The sequence below is a fragment of the Pseudorca crassidens genome, chromosome 1 (assembly GCF_039906515.1).
Source record: "Pseudorca crassidens isolate mPseCra1 chromosome 1, mPseCra1.hap1, whole genome shotgun sequence".
Lineage (NCBI taxonomy): Eukaryota > Metazoa > Chordata > Mammalia > Artiodactyla > Delphinidae > Pseudorca > Pseudorca crassidens.
Window position 1 is genome coordinate 123581380 of NC_090296.1, and position 7341 is coordinate 123588720.

The following is a 7341-nucleotide window of genomic DNA, read 5'->3' on the forward strand; positions in this document are numbered from 1 at the left end:
ACCACAGGGATTTACCCCATATCCTCTTACTGCTGGCCCACAAAGCAAACAGTCCTCACAGATGAGATAACGAGCCCATTTTCAAGGACTTCTCAACTCATGAAAAGCTCAAGTATTCATATATGCCAAAAGATGGATGTGCAGGCTCCTTCAACACTGAGATATGGATTTGGGAGTCTCAGAAAAGTTCTCCAAGTTGTGGGGGTAGTGGAAATAGTCTGGGCAAAGTGTGTAAAGAGAGAAAGCCATGGATAAACCCCAGGTGGTGGACGAAAAGCCAATAAAGGAGTCTGAGAAGTAGTGATCAAATAGGAAGGAGAAAAATTAGAAAAGCATGGCATCATGAAAACCAAAAGAAAAAAAGCATTTTTCAGGAGGCTGCAATCAGGAGACATATGCTCAAGAAACCTTATGTAAACTCCATATTTGAGCTTCTGTTTGCACTGTGTTGCCATAGGAATGCCAACCCAGGTGAGCAAGCAGGAAAGGGGATCCAGTTTCTCTAGTTGGAGCCAGCAATGGTTTGGATTCAAGGTTTCTGTCATCAAAACTAGATGTTTCCTCTCCTGTGATCCTGTTTGCCTAGGATACTATCCTATCCCTCTCATTGGTGAACTCTATTCTCTCACGCAGTTTTGAATAGAGTCACTGTACACCAGAGTGTTTCTGGTCCCTTTCTCTTCTGCCAACCTGTTCAGTTATAATGTAAACTTCATGTGATACAAATACAATTGAAAGAGAAAATACTTTTTCTGTTTTAAAAGCTCTCAAGAGGGTAGGGACAGAAACCAACAGGTAAGATAATATTGATGGGTATGGAAATTTACAAGGCAGGTTAGTAGTGGGAAGGAAGGGATTGAGAGCACAAGAGGTCATCAGAATACTGAGTATCTGGAGGAGGATGGGATGGGGGTTAAGACTCAGAAAGGCGGAGACGAACTCTGGTGGCCCTACACTTTTGCTACACGTGCCTATTCTAGATCATTTTATCGCCAGAACCAAAATGATCTTCTCAAAGTCAACCTGACAATCTCATACACTTGGTGGCATTACCCACTAAACTCTGAAATGACCCACCTGGTTTCCTGCCATTACCTCCTAATTAAATCCATCTGCAGAACCAACAGTTGCTGAATGGTGTACAATCAATTCTATTGTTAGAAGGTATTTTAGGGAGAGGGCTAATTCTTAAATTTTGATGTATTCTTGAAACTCTTCTTAAGTTTGAAATTATAACTTTGACTTAGATTCACCAACTGTTTATATTTTGCCCCATTTGCATCCTTATTCTCTCTTTCCCCTCCCTCCTCCTCTCTATGCATGAACACAGACCTTTTTTCTTTTCTGAACTATTTGAAAGTAAGTTGCAGACATCATACTCCTTTCTCTTCTAAAAATACTTTGCTAAGAACAAGGACATTCTCATAAATACCCACTGTTCAACTGTCAAAATAAGGACATTTATCATTGATACAATATTAACCACAGAACATTTTCAAATGTCAGGATTGCTCCATTCACAACATTGATACCTATTTTTCCTTTCTTCAGGATCCAGTCCAGGATCACATGCTGTATCTAGCTGTCATAGTTTTTTAGTCTCTTTTAAACTAGAAGAGCTCTTTGGCCTTTTTTGTCTTTCTTGACCTTGTCATTTTTGAAGAACATAGGTCAACTATTTTGTGGAATGTCCCTCACTTTGTTTCTGTGAGTTTCCTGTGGTTAGATTCAGACTATGTAGTGTTGACCCTTGAACAACGAGGGGGGTTAGGGGTGCCAACTCTCTGCACAGGGGAAAATCTGAGTATAATTTTCACACGGCCCTCTCTGTCAGCGGTTCCTCTGCACCTCCGGATTCAACCAACAGCGGATCATGTAGTACTGTAGTGTTCACTACTGGGAAAAAAGTCCATGTGTAAGTGGACCCCCGCAGTTCAAGTCCATGTTGTTCAAGGGTCAGCTGTATTTTTTCAGGAATACCATAAAAGTGATGGTGTGTCCTTCTCAATGACCATATCAGAAACACAATGTTGGTTTGTTCCAGTATTGGTGATGTTAACTTGGACTACTTGGTTAAGGTGGTGTCCACCAGGTTTCTCAGCTATAGTTACTATCTTTCTCTTTATAATGAAAAAGTAGGGCTTCCCTGGTGGCGTGGTGGTTGAGAGTCTGCCTGCTAATGCAGGGGACGAGGGTTCGAGCCCTGCTCTGGGAGGATCCCACATGCCGCGGAGCAACTGGGCCCGTGAGCCACAACTACTGAGCCTGCACGTCTGGAGCCTGTGCTCTGCAACAGGGCAGGCCACGGCAGTGAGAGGCCCGCACACAGTGATGAAGAGTGGCCCCCGCTTGCCAAAACTGGAGGAAGCCCTTGCACAGAAACGAAGACCCAACACAGCCAAAAATAAAAATAATTAAAAGAAGGCTCAACATTAAAAAAAAAAAAAAGTAATTTGTGTGAAGAGACTTTGAAACTGTAAATATAATGTTCCTCATCAAACTTTCACCTACTAGTTTTGGCATCCCTTGATGATTTTCTAACTCCAGCATTGTTTTACATTTATAAGTTGGCATTCTACTCTATGGAAGAGCGTTCCCTTCTCCCCCATTTATTTCTTAATTCATTACTTTATTTCACCATGGACTCATAGATTTTTATTTTATTCGAATGTTATAATCTATTATCATGATTTATTTTGATGCTTAAATTATACCATATTTGGCCAGTGGGAACCCCTACAAGCTGAGTCCAGCATCGTTTTGATATGTCCCCCTCATGCTTCTTTCAAGGAATTTTAAGAATTCCAGTTTAGTCATTTAGTTGACTCAACTGGCCTCTGGTTTGCTCAGACCTCATGGCTAAGTCTAAGAAACAAAATGCAAATGAGATCTAACTAGCAGTAGGACTTTTCTCACAATCTGCACATTGCATTTATTTTTAAAGCATTTAAGGTTGCATTATATACTTTGCATTATTTTATGCTACTAGCTTATAGTCACATTAAAAATCCAGCTCTTTCAGTATAAATTAACAGTAAAGCTTCTTAGTCATCATGGCGATTGAAATCCTGCTCCAAACAAACTTAAATGCTAGACAAAATACAATCCAAAACATTTAAGAATATAAATCAGAGTATAAGAGCAAGAAAGAGAAATCTCCAGGTACTAGAACAAAGAAGGAATAAAAACAAAGAAGGAATGAACAAGGGCACGATGGTTCACAGGAGAATCACATACGGCACCTGAATATGGGCCTTAACCACTGGGGCTGAGGTCTTAATGCCAAAGAAAAGGAAAGGAGATGACGCTTCTACACTGGGGAGCTGGCCAGGACCATGAAGGAGGCTCTCTTTGAAATGAAGACTAGAAAAACCCACTCACTGGTCTAAAAAGGAACAAGGAAGTACAGTATCTGTCAATCATGGGTAGATAAGGTCACTGATGAGAAATCAGACACCAAAACTGTGCCCATGCAGATATATGGAGTCCAAATTCACACTACTGTGAGGTACAGAAACTTCAGGCTAAGAAATTTAACACAGAAACCTGTCTAGAACTGATAAAACCCACAGGACCTAACAAATGACATTTCTACAACCTTGGACACACGAGACTCTATGCAAACACCTCTCACTAAATGTGAATTCAATCAAAACTTGCAAACCATAATGAGGGAGAGTCAGTGGACTGACAAATGGGAGTACACCTAGAACTAACAGAATAATCTCAAAGATACTTAAACAAATATATTTAAACATCCAAAGAATTTTTTTTAAAGAGAGACCACAAGGCAAGAACAGGCTGAGGCATTTAAAAAATTAGTCATTGAAACAAACTGATATTATGTCAGCTTTCTCTCATCTTGTGTCACTAGTAACTTCATTCAGTAAATATCTACTATGTGCTAATCACATACTGGGCACTGGAAACACAATGATAAAGATACAGCTGCAGTCCTCAAGAAACTTACATTCCATTCTTTTAACTTTAAGGGAGGATAACACATTGATTTCCAGATAAACTGTTATATTTTTTCTCTTTGTTATACAGGAAATTTTATAAATAAATGTTTATCATGTCCTTTAAATTGAGTAGGAAAGTGGCATTAATACAAATCACCCTCATCTCTTTTCTAAGCTCGCAGTATTTGCTGTTTTGCTTTGGTGGGTTGGTCGGGAGTTAGGAGCTTTGCTGCGGTGCTGGGGTTTAAAAAGTGGAAGGGCTGCGGGCTTCCCTGGTGGCGCAGTGGTTGAGTCCGCCTGCCGATGCAGGGGACGCGGGTTCGTGCCCCGGTCCGGGAAGATCCCACATGCCGCGGAACGGCTGGGCGCGTGCATGAGCCATGGCCGCTGAGCCTGCGCGTCCGGAGCCTGTGCTCCGCAACGGGAGAGACCACAACAGTGAGAGGCCCGCGTACCGCAAAAAAAAAAAAAAAAAAAAAAAAGGACGGGCTGAAGGAGCACAGGTGGAAGACTAATTGCTATACGCCGGTGAGGTGAAATACCTGTAAACAGCTTAGTCACAGCTCAGCCTCAGCTTAGCGCAGCTTCCCTTTCCTTACCACCACGAAGGCAAGTCTACAATTAAATATAATCAAGTTTTTTTATTACAGAGTACTCTTACAAAATCAATCACTTGTATGAGGTCATTTGTTGTTAGAACAACGAAACATCAATTCAGGCAGGCCAGCAGCTGGCACAAAAAAACACCTTTGTTCATGCTTTTAGTGTATCCTTGTAGTGAGATGGTCTCTTTACCCGTGTTACCAATCACTGCTAATGGTACTACACAGCAAAAGAATGATGCTTTACGTTCATTGGATCCTGGCCTCAGAAGAAAAGAAAAATATCTTTGTAGAACAAAACAGAACTAGGATGATTTTTTTCATCTAGGGTACATAAAACCAAGACTAAAGGCTATGTGATTTTTAAACAATCTCTTTAACCATTTTTAAAGTTTTATAAATTCAAGTGGTTTACTTTCGACAGCTCATGAACTAATTTTAGTTAATTTGAAATAAAGATATGGCGAACTCTAGGTATTTCACCATACTTGTTTTCCTTTGTACTTGAATTGTCTTTTTTTCCAAATCAAATTGAGACGTTTTAGTAGCTGTTCTGGTGGCTCTTAAGTAGTTGAGCTACTCACTGATATCAGTTGTAAAAAATTTCATAGCAGCCAGGAAATCTGGCCAAATATTAGACAAAAACTCAATGTTGAAATGAAGCACACTAGTTGTTATACTTGTTTCAAAAATTCGACTCTTACTGGCTTTCCCAAATCATTTTCCAAAGTTGAAAAGATCTTATGGAAGTTTAAGTAGAAATTTCTCACTTAAAAGGAAATATGGTAACACAAAAACCTAGAGCAACAATGGTGTACATTCAAAACTGCAAAGTAACCTTAAAAGGCTATATATTGTATAATTCCAACTATACGATGTTCTGGAAAAGGCAAAACTAAGGAGACAGTAAGTTTAGTGTTTGCCAGGGGTTTGGTGCAGGAGGAATGAATAAAGGCAGAGCACAGAGGATTTTAGGGCAGTGAAACTACTCTGTATAAAGGTGGATTTGTCATTATACATTTGTCCAAACCCACAGAATGTACAAGGCCAAGAGTGAATCCTAATGTAAACTGTGGCCTTTGGGTGATAATAATGTGTCAATGTAGGCTCATCAATTGTAACAAATATACCACTCCGGTGCAGGATTTTGATAGTGGAGGGGGCTGTGCATATGCAAAGAGCAGAGCGTATGAGAAATAACTACCTTTTTGCTCAATTTTGCTGTGAATCTAAGACTGCTCGAAAAATAAGGTCTGTTTTTTTTTTTTTTTTTCTTTTTCCCCTTTTGCGGTACGCGGGCCTCTCACTGCTGCGGCCTCTCCCGTTGCGGAGCACAGGCTCCGGACGCGCAGGCTCAGCGGCAATGGCTCACGGGCCCAGCCGCCCTGCGGCATGTGGGATCCTCCCGGACCGGGGCACGAATCCGCGTCCCCTGCATCGGCAGGCGGACTCTCAACCACTGCGCCACCAGGGAAGCCCTAAGGTCTGTTTTAAAAAAAACAAAACTGCAAAGGAAAGAACTAATAAGTAAGGCAAACATGACATCATGGCTTTTTACTATGAATGTCCTGGCTTCCTTTAAGTTCATACCACAAACTAGAAAGTCATTTTCTGTCCTGTATATTTGCCCAATCAGAACCACATATGAACTGATTTGTGCAAATACTGCCAACTTTTCCATTTTGAAGTAGTACCTGAAGTCAAACAATGGAAGTAATTAAGTCCTTCAGCCAGAATCAGCTTATTCAAAAAGCCTCATTCTATCTTTACTCTCATTCCATAAGAATAAATTCAAATTATCCTAATTCTATTAATTTTTTTTTTTTTTTTTTTTTTTTTTTTGCGCGGTACGCGGGCCTCTCACTGTTGTGGCCCCTCCCGTTGCGGAGCACAGGCTCCGGACGCGCAGGCTCAGCGGCCATGGCTCACGGGCCCAGCTGCTCCGCGGCATGTGAGATCTTCCCGGACCGGGGCACGAACCCGTGTCCCCTGCATCGGCAGGCGGACTCTCAAACACTGCGTCACCAGGGAAGCCCTAAAGTTTTATTTTTAAGGAGGCTTATTTAAAATTTAAATCCAAATAAAAGCCTTAAAAATAAACTTTTCTATTTTGAATTAGCAGAAGATATAGAAACTCCGTTCAAGTAGATGATGATTCTTCTCCATATGCTTATAAAAGCCAATTGTTTAATACTAAATCTTCACTCAGTAAGGACAGGCTGGGCTCTGCTGTAGTTTAAAAAACAAAAAACCAAAAAACACACCAAAATCTTAGTAGCTTAACATAATAAAAGTCTATTTTTTGATCATGCAAAGTCCACTGATGGTCCAACTGACCTCCATGTGATCACTCAGAAATCAAGACTATTTTGATCTTGTGGCTTCACCATTTCAAGTGAGGCATCCTCTACAATGCCATGGCAAAGGTTTGTCACTGGCCTGGTCTGGGAGTGACACATACTACTTCTACTCACATTTAACTGGTCAGAACTAGCCCTTGCTCACCCACCTGGGGGCTGGAAAGTGTAATTTTCTTTATGCCAGGAACTAAAGGAGTACAGATACTTGTGACCGCTAATAATGTCACCAAAATTCTTATATCTGCATGAAATCAAGACAATGTAGAATGCTAACTCTTAACTCATTAAGAAGATTAAAAATAAAAGCCATATCCAATGATCTAACAATTCTGGTATAGATTTTGGAGAATCTAGTGAGAAAAACAAATGGTTAGCATGCTAATCAAACTGGTTATTCCAAATATCCCAACTTCAATA